The sequence below is a fragment of the Gallinula chloropus genome, assembly GCF_964237585.1.
Source record: "Gallinula chloropus genome assembly, chromosome: 15".
In the NCBI taxonomy this organism is placed as follows: Eukaryota; Metazoa; Chordata; class Aves; order Gruiformes; family Rallidae; genus Gallinula; species Gallinula chloropus.
The window spans coordinates 15,552,267-15,569,463 of record NC_140100.1 but is presented as its reverse complement, the minus strand read 5'-3'; positions in this window follow the sequence as shown (position 1 = coordinate 15,569,463).

The window sequence follows — 17,197 nt, the reverse complement described above, 5'->3', positions numbered from 1 at the left end:
GCTATGGAAGTACTGAGTGTCTACTGGCTCCATTACCCTGTATTGGGATCCATACTTCTGCCTCCCAGACTCAGAGAGGCCCAGCAGCAGCACCGCAGTATGTGACACACAAACACCACTGTGTCTGCAGACACTCGGACCTGCTTCCTGGCACGGTTCTGCATGGTAACTCCTCACAGAGGGACACACTGTCTGCTAAGCCAGATCTGGTGGACTTTGAGCAGCAGTGATTCAATTAAAGTTCACAGCGCTCAGTATGGCTTATAACACTGGAGATTTCAAGTCCTGGGCGCTTGCTGTTTAGCTGTAGTTAAACACACTTGACAGGCTGCAGCACAGCGGTAGTTTCTGGCAGTGCCCAGCAACGCAAGGAGCTGATGCAAAAGTCATTTTCTTCCGTTCTGTCAGCCACACTAATCACCTCCTTCCAGTTGTGATGCAGTGCCACAGGCTGTTTTTCAAAGCCTGCTCTGACACAAGGGCAACAAGCCCCCTCGTACAGAGCCCTGGAGCCTAGCCACGTCTCGTTTCTCCCACTGCAGAGATGCTGCAGGATGGACCAAGCAGGGCGCTCTCCATCCACTAAGATGATGCAGACTCAGGTCATGCCCAGAATGCAGGAAAGTTTATACACCAAAATGGCTTCTTCTCCAGTTACAAGTAAAACACAGACAGGAAATAGTACTCAATTCTTTACCTCACCTATGTACAATAGCCACATACCACAATTACATATTACAAGCCATACTTGTTTCTTCTCATTAAGAACTAAGCCATCAGATTCCTTGCAACTGCTGCCCAGGATGGTTTAGAGGGGCCTAGATTGAGTCCAAAGTCCACTAGTGTCTTTTACAAAGGCATTGATTTCTGCTGTAAACACCCTCTCAAACTGCATGTGCATTTTTGCTCCTTTACATCACACAGCAGCTAATAGTTTCCTTCTGATCAGCGGGAAAACTTGGCACAGTGGTAGATTTTTGACTCCTGATTGTAATTGCTGAGTCTTCAGCAGACTTTCCCGATCTCACATGCTGTATTTTTATACTTTCATCCTATTTCTATCATTGTAACCCCCAATATCATCCATTCTTTCCTGTTTAATGTTGTACTGCCTCTCCAAATTTATGGCATCTTCAGGTTATAAGCAAATTAATTAGCACATTTATAATTGTTATGCCAAGTTCACAATAAAAGTTTCCTGGGAGTGCATATTGCTCACTAGCTGCCACTGACCTTTGAATTTTTACATAAAGATGTACACAGATCATTAGTTCTGCACCCAAATTAATACTTTTCTATTTGGCATTGTATTTCCAAAAACCAGATTGATTAAATTCTCAGTTTCCCCTCAAAAGTAATACCTTAAGATCACCTGATTTATCACTGGTAAAGGAACAGGATGTCACTATTCCACTTCTCATTAACACTGTTATTTATTTCCTCCAACTGATAAAAAAAATACTAAAACTTAGGTTATATTGAGAGTAAATTCAAGAGCACATGAGTCTTGGCTCACTTTCCTCCACTCCTGATTTTTTTCAGAGCTTCTGCTTTTGTTACACAAAATCTATCCTTCTACATTTCTGTTTAATATATGCAGATTTTAACTAGTGGTTTCTTATACAATAAGCAACCCTATAAATATTCTTGTTAATAACCCAGAGCACAGCTGAAATAGAAAGTTTCTCACAGATTCGCTTCAGGATGAGCTGTGTCATCTATCCCACTCCAGAACCAGACACTACTCTCGGTAGCAAAAATTCTGCAATCTACATTTAGGAAATCAGAGTTTTCCATAAAGTATACAAATCCCAGTAGCATAAGTCAATGTTTTATCTGTCACCCCATCATGTTATAACATACTGAAAATACAAAAGATTCCAGTTATTAAAACCTCACATCTCTGAAATGTGGAAGGAAATGCCCCAGAACACTTTTCCAGGAACAAGTTTTCTGTCCTGGCCCCTTCTCACCACAAGTGAGTAAAATACAATAGTCTGCTCTACTATCTCTGTCAATCTGGGTAACAGGATGAGAGTTTGATATAGCTCTCCTCAGTCCTGAGATCATGTGTCCAGCTTCTGGTGATGAGCAGAGGTGCTCCGGGTGTCATTCCCAGCCCTCAGAGTGTGTCCGTGTGCTTGGCTGTCTCTACCTACCCCAGCATGGGGGAGAGGGACTGGAGAAAGACACATTCTAGCCATGCAAATTACAAACTCTGCCAGGAAACCAATGTATCAAAGTACTGGGCACCATTTCTCACCACACCAAACCCTCTCCTTTCATGCATGACTTCCCTTCAACCCCTAGACTGGCACAAGTGATGGCAGGACAGAACAGTGCCATCCAGCTGCATGAGGAGAACTCAGCTCCTGCCATCACTAAACACAGGCTCCTGGCTTGTGTGACTGCAAACGTTTCTTTAGAATTCCCATAAATATTTGGGGGAACAAACAAACAAAAACCAAACCAGAAACACTTACAAAGCAGGGGATGTCTGAAAACTTGGAATGGCATTTAAGTGTCACCACATCTTTTTCTAATGGTCTCCTCAACTCATTTCATTTATGTTTTTATCCTCTTATGATAAATACTTTTTAGTTCTAGAAAGCTCAGTTTCTGGTCCAGAAGATAGGAAGAAGGTTTAGAACCACTCGACTCTTTAAGGATCCTCAGTGGTTTCTATACAGCTTATTATAAACATTACAAACATTTTTGCTTGTATATATATACCCTGCTTTTTCTATGAAAGCTCCTCACATTATACCAGCCCAGCTATACAAAGTGTTTGTAAAGTATTGGCTAACTCTGACAGCTTTTGTAGTGAGTTTGCAGGTATGACAGAACCTGGAGAACATTCTTGAGTTCTCCAACTGAGCAAATACTTAATAATTCATACATTCCCTTGAATCCTTTACCTTGAAGAATCTCTTGGATCAATCCCATTTGAAAAGCTTTTTCATGATTTAACTCATTTTTGAACTCACTGTCTTTTTTACCAGAAGTAAAAAAAACCATGAGCATTCTCCCTCCCATCGGTTTGTAACATGTTAGCAGAGGCATTTTCCCCAAAATACATATAAAGTTAAATTTGAAGGGGGCAAACCTTAAAATTGCTTACAAATCCCATGAAATGTGCAGATTGAACTCCTCTATGAGTTTACACTTCTTTGCCTTCTCAGAAGGGGTTAAAATACATCCACTTTCCTTGTAACACTGAATAACCTGTCATCCCTACTGGAACTGCAATACACGTGTTGTCAACTCCTCAACAAACATCTAATGACTAACCATAAACCTCAACCCAAGCTGAAGGGATGTTAAATATCCCACCATTCAGCAGCAGGAACAATCCATCTGTTCTGCATTATTACTTCTATGAATCATAACTTAATTTTAAATTAGGTGATTAAATAGTGGCATAATTCACTTTGATGTTAAAGGGATAATATTTTGTTTGTAGTTCCAACTGTTTACCTGGAATGACATTAGCTGAAGCTTTAGGGCATAGCTGTGGGAAAGTTAGTTAATGACTGGAAACAAACACCAGGTTTTGTGTTTACAAGTCAGAAGAGTAACCAAATTTTGGAGATTATAAACTTGAAGAAACACAGGTAAATTGATGTCATCATTCCACGGGATGTCTATGCACACTTTTGAGTGATAACACAGACAAAGATAATGATTTCCCCCCCCCCCCCCCCCCCCATTGTGTTTCTACTAGCAAAGCACACTAGTCCTGCCCTTGTAACCTAATATTTGGTACAGATATCATAGATCTGAGTGGTGGGATGGTAACACCACCTTACCAAAAGTGTGATACAATTTAATTGCCAACACATACAGTTCTTGAGGATACTATGAAATTCTCCCTTTCACCTTATTTTACTGATTAAACCACAGGCAGAGTTTCAACTGACTTAGGAAGGAAAAAAAAAAAACCATGCTTTTTCAAGTAAAAGCAAAAACCAATGCTTATGAGCACTCCAGGAGATTCAACCTCTTTCCAAATATTCAAGTACTGTACTGTTGGCAGGGATATGCTGTGAAACAGGATGAGCTACAAGCACACATTACCTTTGGGTTCCACTGGGCTGAAATCCATCTCGTGTTCCACCACGGCCCCGCTCAGACAGACTCGTATCCGTACGTGAACACACTGCGTGTGAAGCGGGCTGTGCCTGTTTAACTGCAAATCCCATCACCCAGAGTGATTTCTACTTGAGCCTGAAGCACTGCAGCTATTGCCAATAAGGATACTGCCAGGACTGCCACAGGACCCACACCCACCTGAAGGTCCCACGCAATGCAGCTCACTGCACTCAAGCAGTTCCTATCCCTGTGCTGCTGGATATTGCAACGGCTTATCCACAGCACCTCAAAGCTCTTGGGCTTGATGGAATTTCTGATGAAAAGGTCCTGTGGGATGCAAGAGGAACATATCCCAATATAGGTCATGTTTTAAATGACAATCAGCTTAATAATGTAACAAGCCTTTTTAGAACTGCAAACCATGCAAGCAGCAGTGTATGTGCCTCCTTTGTACAAGGCTCTAAACCTACAAAAATCAATTTTTGCCCCAGGCAGCTACCACCCAACTTTGTGGAGTCACCCTGTGGAAACAGGAAGCACAGAGGAGTGAAAGGGCCTATCCTATGCTGCATCCCCAGCAGATCAACAGAAGAGACAGAATAAAGAAGTGGTGAGCTCTCTTTACTTCTGTGTGCTGCAGTGGGAGGAGAATATTTAATTTAATACAATTCATCTTCTAGCCTGAAGTATTAAATAATAAACAATAATTAATTTGAATCTCTCCAAAACTGTCAGCAAATGAAATACATGTTTGTATTATTTAGCCAGTCTAGTGTGTGATGCTTCTTCCTAAGTTTAAATATCAATAAAATTTCTATGTACTGAGATAGCCTGGTTCACAAGCTAAGAAGTCAACAGGAATGTTCTCACTGACCTCAGCAGGCTTCAAGATACTTAAACAACAAGTAGCTGCACAAGAAGGGGGCATGAAATCACTAGTACTTTGTTCCACTACGACTTTGAAAAAACAAAGCACTGAGAAGAAACTAGACAATGGGAACACATAATGTTTGGTTGCAGTGATCACTTAGTTGCAGACTGAAAATGGTGTTTACTCACAGTGCAGAGATCTGGTGCTTTCAGAAGTATGAGGAGGTCAGACAAAATGAAAGAAGAAGGCATAGAGTATCAGTGTTCTCCCCCCACTCAGCTGCAGAGAGCTGGAAGGGTGCCTGTTGGTTAGCATTTGGTAGGATTTTGTGCCTGTTACATGTGCTGCTGCTTAGTAAATTTGTCCTGACAAGGAAGGTATAATCTTTCCTGAGATAGCATAGTTATTATCTTCCCTAGATGATGAATCTTTTTTCTTCTTTACAGAAGTGCCAAGAACAGGCAGAAATCCTTAGCTGACTGGTGGTGGGTGCCAGAGGTTCAACCCTTCTGGTGAAGCACTACAGGGCTTTATCGTGAGGAATTCACGGGGTGTCTCTGAGCTTCTCTTTATCACTACCAGGTTGTGCAAATTATAGTTGTTAGTAGAAAACAAGAGTTCTCCTCTCACCCTTGCTGAAGGTAATGTCAGAATGTCCCCATCCAAGTGGCTCATCAGCCTCACACGTATGGCTGTCAGACAAGCCACGGGCAGGGCACTAAGGCAAGACATCCTGCAAGGTTCTTCTGCCACCCGACTGCCCAAGCAGCCAGAAACTCAGGCTCTGCTCCCTGCCCACCTTTCACTGGGCTGTAACAAAATGGTATTGGCAGGTGTAGGTACAAGGGGGTAACAAGGCTTTGCTTCAAGGTCCTGCCCTTTGAAAGGCTTGTCTTTAAGAGCTATATTAGAAATGCAGAAGTAACCAGTATGGTTGAGCTTTAATGAAATTCAGAGTGAAACACAGACCCAGGCTCTGACAGGGTGGGTAGAACGAGCCCTTCAGCCCGAGGAAGCTACTGCACAGCACATGTTGGGAGCTACGGACGGCAACTGCCCTGCACCAGAGGAACCACTGCCACAGGCCCAGTGCAGAGCAGGCACTGGGGAGCCTGTGATTACTTTGCCAGGCAAGACTTTGCTTTAATTAATATATTGGACAGGGTCATTAATTGCATATTTTAACCCTACGTCACTGTAATAGTTTTCCATAAAAATAAGGTTTATGAAGCTGAAGTACATACCAGCACAACAGAAAAAGAGAGAGGAAACCAACAGCTAAGAGACTCAATAATTCTTGAAATCTTCCCATCATGAAAAGATGGGAGACTGCGAGTCTGCAGCTCGGTCCAACAGCTTTGAGAGCTTTTGAGAGAGAAAGCATTGAGAGAGAAAGGCACGTAGCACCCTGAGCTTCAAAAGAGAAAGAATGGACATTAGACAGACAGCAGGAGAGTCAGCAAGCGCTACTGCCAAGGAAAGGGATTTTCAAGGATGTGGTCTGAGCAATACAATACAGAGAAATACTGCAGAAACTTAGCAGAAGTGCAACATTTCTCTGTAGAAGCAACACTATTATCTCATGAAATCACAAAAAGCCTCAGTTCTACAGAGCAGAGACAGCATTGGGTATAGTTTATATAATTTTGTCAAATTAGCTCTTCTATCATTATCTCTAATGACCAAAAAACCATACTAAACCATAAAGAGAACACCTGAGAAAACATACTTTGGGAAAACTGATAGGAAAAATGTTAAATAGGTATTTGAAGAATAATGTACACTTCCAGTGAGAAGTCACAGCAGGCAGCCTTCTCTCCTGCATGGGGCTCTTCTAAAAGTCAAGGACAATAAAGAGGAGAAAAAAGATCAAATTCATCTTTAGATCTTGAGCTTTAGCTGAACTGCATCAATAAGTAATACCAAGTTACTTATTTCACATAGAAGTATCTCCAGCCCCTCAGATCCCGTGTATCTAACGTAGATGATTAGAACCAAACAGGGCATAGGTGGTTTCTTACCCAGAACACAACCGGACGTTCCACACAACACTCACTGGCCCAGCCATTGCCAGTGAAGCTGCGCAGAGCCTGTGCTAATGGTTCTGACCTCAGTAAAGATGCCCTAGCTCTCCCCTCCTGCTCTCACATGATGCTAACAGCTGCAGAACTGTAATTGCCACTATTGCCAAGGTAGAGATAAATTTCTGCCAAGGCAGCAAACACAGAGAACTGGATTCCTCACCAAAAAAATCAATAGAATTATGTCACACTCAGGCCTGCCACAACCTCCCAAGTACATAATCCAGACACCTCTTCTCTCCCCAGTTAAAACCTTCGGCTCTCAGTAGCTTTCTACTTCACCACAAATTGAGAGAACAGCCATTCCCAGTTCTGTCAGTGAATGCCCTTCTGCTTTCAAGGAACTCAAAAGCTGTTCTGGAGAAAATATGGAAAAGGTTAAGGAAAAACTCCAACACCTGAGCTTCCTACTTACCATTTGTGTTACGAAGGGAAGTAAGGAAATCATAGGCGTGTCCACTGCCCATAGTTCTTTCCAAAATAACTATGCACATAAAGCTAACAGAGAGAAAAGCACAGCTGGGAGGATTGTATTCTCTCAGGGTAGCAGACCTGTAGTCTGAAGTTCTCACAGCTGCTTTACATTTGCTTTTTCTTTGGATATGATAATTGGGACATGAACTGGCAGAAAGGTGATAATCACTAAAAATAATATCCTCTTAGCTACTCTCATAGAAAATAGTTATTTTTCACTTAAAACCTTTTTAATATAACATTCATTCTCAAAACAATAAACAAAAACTTGTATGAACATGACAGATCAACACAAGGGATAAAAAGGCACATTACCAGGGGAAAACAAATTTGAAGCATCCAAGCACTGGGACAGGCTGCCCAGGGAAAGGTCACATGAATCTGTGACAGGGGAGGGTTAGGCTGGGTGTCAGGAAGAGGTTCTGTACTGAGAGGGGTCGGGCACTGGCACAGGCTCCCCAGGGAAGGGCTCACAGCCCTGAGCTGGGCTGAGGGCAAGAGGCATCTGGACGATGCGCTCAGTGCAGCTCTGACTGGGCTGGGCCTGTGTGGAACCAGCAGCAGTTGGACTCCATGGTCCTCACAGGTCCCTTCCAGCTCAGGGTATTCTATGGTTCTATGATTCTAAGTTATGTACCTCAGCATTAACAGACATGTTAATTCCTGTAAACTGGTATCTTTTCACAGTCCATTTTTATGGAAAATCCTGAAGAAAAAGGATAATAAAAAAAGCTTCTTGCCAATACTCTTGTATACTGGAACAACTGGAGAATTTACGCTATACTTATGTGTATCCTCCTGCGCTGGGGAATATAAAAGTCAGACAAATATATTGTACAGAATTCTTTTTGAAAAGCCATGTGTATTTGAAACACAATTCTATTTCTGAAACCATGGGTTCGATTTTCCTTCCATTCTGCCTTTTCCTTTGTAAACCCAGGCACAGCGAGGAGCTGCAGAAGCAGTAAGGCTGTCCTTAGTTTAGGCTGCTTTGTTTTATTCCGTGTATCACACATTCCTCTGTAACAGAAAGGCACTGAAACAAGACCATCTTTTAGCAGAGTTGCCACCTGTTAAATGTGCTTGCTGCTGCTTTCCTACCTATCCTGGAAGTCCAGTGACCCTTACCATCATACGAGGCAGGAGTGCCTGGAGGTTGCTTCACGTGTTCAGAAGTTACAAGGACACTCTCCAGGGGAGTGTTTTACCCCCATTCTTATCAACCGGCTCCAGGCAGATTTACTGCTCAGCACAAGGGTGCCAAAAATCAGGTCTTGACAGAAACCCCGTTTGCTTCACAAAGCAGCTCAAAGGGCTACAGACTCTCCATCTCCTCATACAGGCAGGAACCAGCCTCGCCCCTCTGCCACCGCTCCGTGCACATGATGAGGCAGATAGTGCTGGGCAGTGGAAAAGGAAGGACATGAGCCAGCGTAAGGCAGCAGAGTACTTCAAAATGACAAATGGCATTGATTGATGGATGCCTGTAGCAGGCCCTTCACCAGTTAATGCAGCTGACACCGAGTGTCCAAATGTGGGAAATGAAGGACTGATAAAACTGTATCATCACAGCAGCTCTATGATGGATCAGACTCCAAAACCATGGTCTCACCCTCTTCATATTGGAATTGTATAATCTGTGCACTTGGTGCTTCATTTCTCCTTTCAATGCAAAATTAGCTCTGGTGAATTAATGAATACTGGAACAGAATCTCACCAGTATTTCTGATAGACTTTTAGTGCTTGAAATCCCTCAGCAGAACCCCATGCCATACCATGAGAAAAAATTACACTGCAACAACAGTGAAACATTTTTTACCATGGAATATATAATACCAAATTACTCATTTCAATAAGCAATAGACATGAGAGCATGAGTTAATGGGGGAAAAACCCAAAACACTCGGTCTAAAAAACGAACAAAAGTATGGTTTCACCTGTTAAAAACAGCTCACTGACCCAGCCCTGGCACAGCTTGAGGCCACTGCCCCTTGTCCCATCTCCTGTCCCCTGGCTGAAGAGACCATCACCCACCTCTCTGCACCCTCCTGGCAGAGCAGTGGAGAAGTGAGAAGGTCTCCCCTCAGCCTCCTCTTCTCCAGGCTGAACACCTCCAGCGCCCTAAGCCACTCCTTGGACGGTTTGCTGCTCCCCAGCCCCTCCCAAGCCTGGTTGCCCTTCTCTGGATACGCTCCAGGGCCTCAATGTCTTTCTTGTAGTGAGAGTCCTCACAGGTTAAATTATTTCTTGGAGACAGAACTACTTCCTTTTGGGCATGAAATAGTAAACAGCTTTCAGCCATTACCAAAGTCATCTACATAATATGCTAATAAGCAAAGATATTTATTCAAATTTCCTGACTCAGTGGTAATGATAAAAGCTATTACTTCTGAAAAGAGTTATGGTTCTTTCATACCGGGTGTTGTTAGCAAATAATTTGTTTGGCAAACCATCCGATACAATTTAAAGGAGAATAAATTTAGTTCTTGGAATAAATACAGATTATTTCCCATTCTTACGTTCCTTCTGGCTTTCCCATTATGCTGCATACCACTCTTAAGACTATTCAGTTTTCTTTTGAATACTGTGCTCTCTGCTTGCTCTCCTCTGTTCCGTGGGCTCTACCTTGGGTCTTCTCATCATAACCTTATTCAATATATTTTTGATGCACTATAACTGAAATTTTAAGTTCATGAGAAATAGGCATTCCCCATTAGCAATCATCTTCCTCAAGGAAGAACCTTGCTCACTAATGCTTTGGAAGACGTGCCTAATTGAATTCATTCCTTTTCAGATGTTAGTGGGTTTAATTTCAACGAGGTCATTCACTCTGACCGACAAATGTTACCACCAGTGCCAAATTACTTGAGCTAAGCCACAACAATGTCACTCTGCGTACAGGTCACTGCTGGAGCATCTGCAAGCCCACCCACAGCCTGACAGCAGCAATGGTACCTGGGTGCCTCCTGAAGTGCACCGTCCTCACAGCCCCTTGTGCCAGCAGCAGGACGAGTTATTAATGCCGAGACCCTCGGTGTGGCTGGCTGAGCACTCTTAGTAATTCCTTTGCTTCTTCACAGTGAACTGCCATGTAAACCAGCAAATAACATGTTCCATCCTAATTCCTCCAGAGCGTTGCAGGTTTTCACAGATAACATGCCAGCACTCATTTCCTCAGCTGATCACAACAGTGCTCTCCCTCCTCAGCTGTTTAACTTGGAAAGGTAGAAAACACCCCCATTTGCTGATGATTTTGTGCCCATAGCCCTGCAGCCCAGACTCTCACAGACAGGTCTCGCCCCAGCTCGCAGCACCTTGGTGCAGCCCAGTCCTCACTGCTGCTCCCACCCCGAGGCACACAGGATGCTGCCACGGGTCAAAGCCGTGCGGCTGGCTGAGGCTTTGCCAGGGGCTGGTATCCTCCTTTCCACTTCCAGCACTCAGTTGGAGAGAATCGAGAGCTTTGACATCACATGTACATGTATGTGTATTCAAAACCTGAGATGCTTGACTTTAGGTATCTCTTAATTTAACAAACAACACAAGATGGTCAGTGCACATTCATCAGAAAAGAAAACCACAGACATAGGAATGAGGAGAAATGTGAGAAAATCAGGAACAACCAGTCCTGGGTTTGGTTAAAGGGCTCACGGTGCCTACAGCTGCATGTTACTTGAACAGCCTTTTACTCCATTCCTCAGCGATTACAACCACTTAGGAGTTTGATTATAATTCTCTTCCAGGGACTCATTTTATAACTAGGCCCAATTTGATTCATATCCTCTATCAGCATCAGGAGACTTGAAATCAACCATCATTATCATCTCACTTCCATTTTAGAGATAAAGAAAAACCTCACCAATAAGATTCTTTAAGGAATTGTCAAATCATGACAAACCACTTGCTGTTCCCACAAAGGCACCTGAAACCCTACCAAAAGTGCCCTTGCTGTGCCTGGTATGCAAAACATCATCAGTGAGCTCTTGGGTTACTTTAACCCTTAGTTCTCTGGGTGCCCCTCACACCTGCCCGTGGAAGTTTCAAGGAAATCTTTACAGAAGTGCCTTTCTAAAAAGGGAAAAGAATCCAAAACCCTGAATAAAAATCAAATCTAAAAATAAGGATAGTGTACTAGGACTAGCTGGTGTTGTTCTGCTGTATTCAGAGTTTAATATTCCTAAACATAAGCCCATGGGACTATACGATACTGTAGATGTATTTCAGGATGAGCATGTTAACACTCAGGAGGAAAAAATCAGCTACAGTCAAAGAACACTATTTTCCTTGAGAATTAATAGAAAATATATATTTTAAAAGCCTTAAAAATATATCTATTAATGTTATGTGTGTTTTGATCCCATGTCCTACCTCAAACTAATAAGTTCTTTGTTTCTTTAACTAACAAAAAGCAATTGCAGACTTCCAGCTTCACAGTTTTCATTTTTCATTTTTCTTTGGCTACTCTTAGTTAATTAGGAAAAAATCTGAGAAAGAGACCATAGTATGATTCATTGTTCTCTAAAAGGTCTGTAAAAAAAAAAAAAAAAAGACTGAAGCCCTTTTAAAAAACATAAATTAATAAATAGGAGCAAGTCATTTGGGTTTCAGGATGAGACAGAAACTGTGTTCAGGAGGAAAAAACCCCCAAACCAAACCCAAATCAAATCATGCTGACATCTCAAGCACCACTTGGTAAAAGATGGAGGAATAAGTTCTTTAGTTTTCAATTCATTTTCAAATAAGTAAAAATATAGCATCATCAGGATCCTACAGATGTTCAGTATCTTTTAGAACATGTGCAGAGTCATGAAAGAGTCAGAATACACACCTAATCCCCAGAATCCTCATATTCTGAGGGGTACTGAGTAAAGCAAGAACCAGACATATAAGAGGGTACTGTTGATGTCACTAGTGCGATGTTCCCTAAAATACATACCACAGAAAGCCATGTAGAGGATATGATAGAAACATTCCATGCTTCCTAAAAACATCCCATACTGGTCTTGACATTTTAAATATCTTTATATAAAGCAGAGAGGCTTGGGCTTGCTTGTTTGTTTTCAAATTCAGTTCAATACAAAATCAGAGTGTCTATTGTGAAAGCACAGAAACCAACTATTTTGATACGATTTCTCAGTATTTTATAAACCAAATGTTGACAATTGTAAAGTGTGTAGAATTCAATAATCTGCACTGGGAACTATTTTGCTTTAAAACCTGTCATTGCTCAGACTAACAGACCAAGGGTCCAGATTCGCCTGGGATTTTGTGTCTGATAATGTCCCTGTAACCCGGGCTTGGAATTTGCTATTTCAGAAATGAAGTTCACTCTCATGAAGTACTAAGGACCATGAAGGGTGAGGTTCTGCAGTGCTGTTGGAAGTCCCTGACCGCAGCAACCAGCCATGCTGGTGGCTGGAGAAGCCCCTATGGGCATAGCCGGGGGTCCCACAGCTGCCTCAGCCACCTGACACGCTGCTGAGGACTCTGCAGTTCAAAGCAGCTGGATTCAGAAGCCCCCAGGAGCAGCTGAGCCCAGGAAAGGCAACCTGACAGCCACCTTCCTCTGTTGCTGTGAGAAGGGCTTTAAAACAGCGTGCTGCACACCCATGCTCAGTTCAGTCACTGTGAGCTCTCTGTGTGCATCCACATCTGCCCATCAGACAGAGAGCAAACCAGCCACGGTGACGGAGATTCCCAACACACCTCACAGGGCTCCCTGTCGAAATACTCACAGTGCAACAGCTGTTGTGCACATTTATGGAGGTGATGCCAAGCTACTGAAGTGTTTGTCAACCTCATGGTCCATGTTCCATATCAAAGCATGTCTCAGAGACAACTCATGCAGAGCACAGAACACAGGCAGGTTGTAACGGCAGATCAGTGCCCTGCCTTAAAATTGTGATCTAAACCTGAGCTACAGGCAAGCTGCATGGGCTATTCCCAGCACAGGTTGTGTGATCTACTGCTGATGGGTTCTTACATCAGCACCTCCTGACATTTTTATGGAAAATAATAACCCCAAGCAAATACCTGTGTAACTGGGACTTGGGAAGCACAAATATTGATGTGATGATGGTCACAGTCAAACATCCGTGAAGCAATTTCAGAATTCCCAAAAGCAGCAGACTGTAGCTGAACAAGCCTTGTTCCTCTATCTGTTCTTCTAAAGGGATGGACTGAATATCTTGTCTAAAATATTTTTACTCCTACCAAATATGTTATATCAGGAAGAGAAGCTGATAAATGTTTAAATCATTATCAAGAGAAAATAAAAGGGAAATTAAGCAAAAGAACTTCTCATTTCTTCTACAAAGAGTTGATCAAAAATCTATAGCAATACCAGGCAACAGGAATAATCTGTATTCCCATGGATGTATTTTTTTCTTTATGCAGTGTCTTCTGAAGACCTTTATGATTATTTTTGCATGGAAAATTCAAAGAGAAACCAGATTCTTTTACTACATAAAAAATGTCTAGAGTAATACTGTAAAATGAATATGTGCTGAACTGACTCACTGGTGACATTAGGATGAAAATATAGCCATTTTCTAAAAGTACATTTTTGAACTCACACACAGTAAGAGTAGACAAGAGAAGCATAAAAAAAATCCCACAACAATGTTACCGGGGGGGAGAGAGGGGAGAGTGTAGGAAAAAAAAATATTATTAGATTAATAGAACATTTAGAGGAAAAAAGCAGACACATTTCCTTGCCTTGGTAGCAGTTCAGAATATGCTATCAATATCAATTCTTCCAAACTCAATCCACATAAACATCAGGGCACAGAACTCTGTCTGGTTATAGAATAAAAGTAAAGGTCATTTATTAGGGTAAAACCCTTGCAAAATACAGAGTTGGGAAGAAAGCGGTTTGTTTTTTTTTTAAAAATAAACAAGTTTACCAAATACAACTTTTGTCATCTAAGATATAACCTAATACTCTGAAATCAATCAACTGGCCTCAGGTGTGAACCACTGAAACAGGATGTGGGTCCACATGCCCCTAAGGAAACAGTTACACTAAAGGAATGAGATTCTGTTTCTCTTTTTCTTTGTCAGCTTTGTGCATATACCTCACAGTGCACATACTGCATGCTTTCCCTGTGTAATCTGGTAATTTTCACTGTTTGCATTAGATTTTTTTATTACTATTGTCATCTTTACTTCATTACTTCAATGCAGAGGGGGAAGCCACCACCTTTCCAAGGGGCAAGGTGATACCGTTGCTAGCTAGGACAAGCTGAGCCTGGCCAGCAACTAAGCACCCACCCAGTTCCTTGCTCTCTCCCCTCCAGAGGCTGGGGGGAGAGAGCCAGAAGAGGAAAAGCAGGAAAACTTGTGGATCAAAATAAAGACCATTTAATGAGTGAAGGAAAAAGAAAAAGAAAACCCAAATCATGCAAAGGCAATTCCTCACCCCCTCCCACCAGCAGCCCAATGCCCAGTCAGTCGGGAGCGAGGGCTACCTCAGCCAGACCAAACCTCCCACACACACTGCCAGGCAGGATGCTATAAGGCCCTACACATCCTGTTGCCTAATTCACGTCAGCAGCCTCACGTTTCCCCTCCAAAACTTCCACCACCCTTAATATACTCCCTGAGGGAGAGGGGCAGAACAAGAAGCAGAAGGGCCCAACACCACACGAGCACTGCCAAGCATCAGATGTGTCACCACTGGCACTGACACCGTGCCGGCTGCCATGAAGGAAGGTGGTTCCACCCCACCAGCCCCAGCACAGCGGCTCCTCCACAGCTCCAGCCTGACCGGTCCCCCCTGTGCTCATCGCCCTCCCCCCCAGACGGAGAACGGCTGCCAGAGACCCGTTCCGGGGGAGGGAGAGCTTGATTTTAGTGAGAGCAGACAACTGAGTTTAGGGATGAGAAATGTTGAGCTTGTTAAAAGAAAAAGCACATCTTGAAGGTGACGTTTTCTGCTGTTTCAGCAGTTGCAGGTCAGTTGGAAAGACTGGGAAGAGCAGCTGAAACCAGATAGCACTGCTAGAGCTCTGTGCCAAGTCCCTGCGACTTAGGGCTGTAACTTTGAGACATTCAGTATTTAACAGACTATGTTTATCTTTCCTGCAAAATAGCTTTGAGGACATCTTTCAAGTACTGCTTTATCACAAATATTCCTGACTTATGAGAAAAGAAGCATATACATTCAACAGAGAGTCTTTTTATTTCCAATTTTATAGCTCGTTGTTTCAAATCCTGGCACCTGTGGGAAAGGTTTAGCTAAAGAGCATTATTTGCTACCCAGAAAGAAAACCTTTCCCTGCTTTCAATTGTAAATGACTTTCATAATTGCTACTGAGTCCCTCATTTTTTCTCTAACATGACCCGCTCTGTGCAAATCAATATCTCATTATCCAAGCCATAAGGTGAAGCAATTCCCGATCAGAATGCACAGCCAGTCTGTGCTCCCTGCTTGTCTGGAATGATAGGAAGGCAGTGAACCTTGATTCAGTGCAAGCTTTGCCTATTGACTTAATGTAAAGTTATTTAATAGCACTGTGTGTCTCATTCAGAGGATACATAAATTTAAATAATCCAAACCATCTATAATGAAAATACCCTACTCTGCTAGCTTACACCAGAATTATGAGGATTTTTTGCTGCTTTCCAATAAGGGCTGGAATAAGTTATTGCACAGATGATTTCAAAGCAAATATAGCCCTCAGCTACAACTTCATCATCTATAACAAGACTTGAGTTGGAAGGTGTTTTAGCAACATGAACCAATGGCAGATGTATTTTGCTCCCTTCCAGACATTTCAGACTTGCTATCATCCCCTTAGAGGTAAGCAGAACATTTGGCAATGGAAGCCAGTACTTCATACCCACTATACTTAATCTTTTACCCTGAGAACACAGAACAGAGTGAAACAAATACACCCAGGGGAACTGAAGGCACTCCTGCCTTCTACTGGCACAGACCTGCACACCCTTCCCTTGATCTCTCTCACCACAGCCGGGTTGCCTTTAGTGTTGTGATTAATTCTGCTTAGAAATGGACCTGCATTCCTGGATACTTTCAGAGCTAATTAATTTCAACATCCTGAACCTGTTTCTATTTTAGATGCTTGAATAGCTCCTCCCATATCCTTGGATGCATTCAAGTAAGCTAGTCCTCTTGATTTCTTTTGAAGTCCATGAACAGAAATTGAGTGTGCACCTAAGTTGGTTTAGATGTCAGCCTCAGATGAGATGAAAGGAAGCCTGCTCATTAATTATGAAGGGAACTGAGATGTGTAGCTTACATGTGGATACCTAAAGATGGAAGAGTCACCCAAACCTCATTTCCCTTCAAAGGAGTGAAACTCGTAGCAAAAGACTCATCCTTTGAGGCTGTTAAGAGCCTGGACTTGCCCAACCTATGTTCATACTGAAACTCTGAGACTCTTGGTTGGGAATCTGCTGGTCACTGCAACCCTACAGACAAACTCACACATTCAGCTTCTAAAACTCCAGGCTCAAACAGCAAATCAGTTTATTTTACTACATGTTTATTCTGGGCTTGTATCCCATAGATTTTTTTCAAAATATTTTTCCCTTTGTTGTACCACCAGTTCACAGCAGGTATTTGAAGTGGTGGCAGAAGTTTCTATGCTGAGGTCATGTGTAAATATGAATAAAAATTAATTTCCTTCAGCAGAAGATATTGTCCAATCCTGTA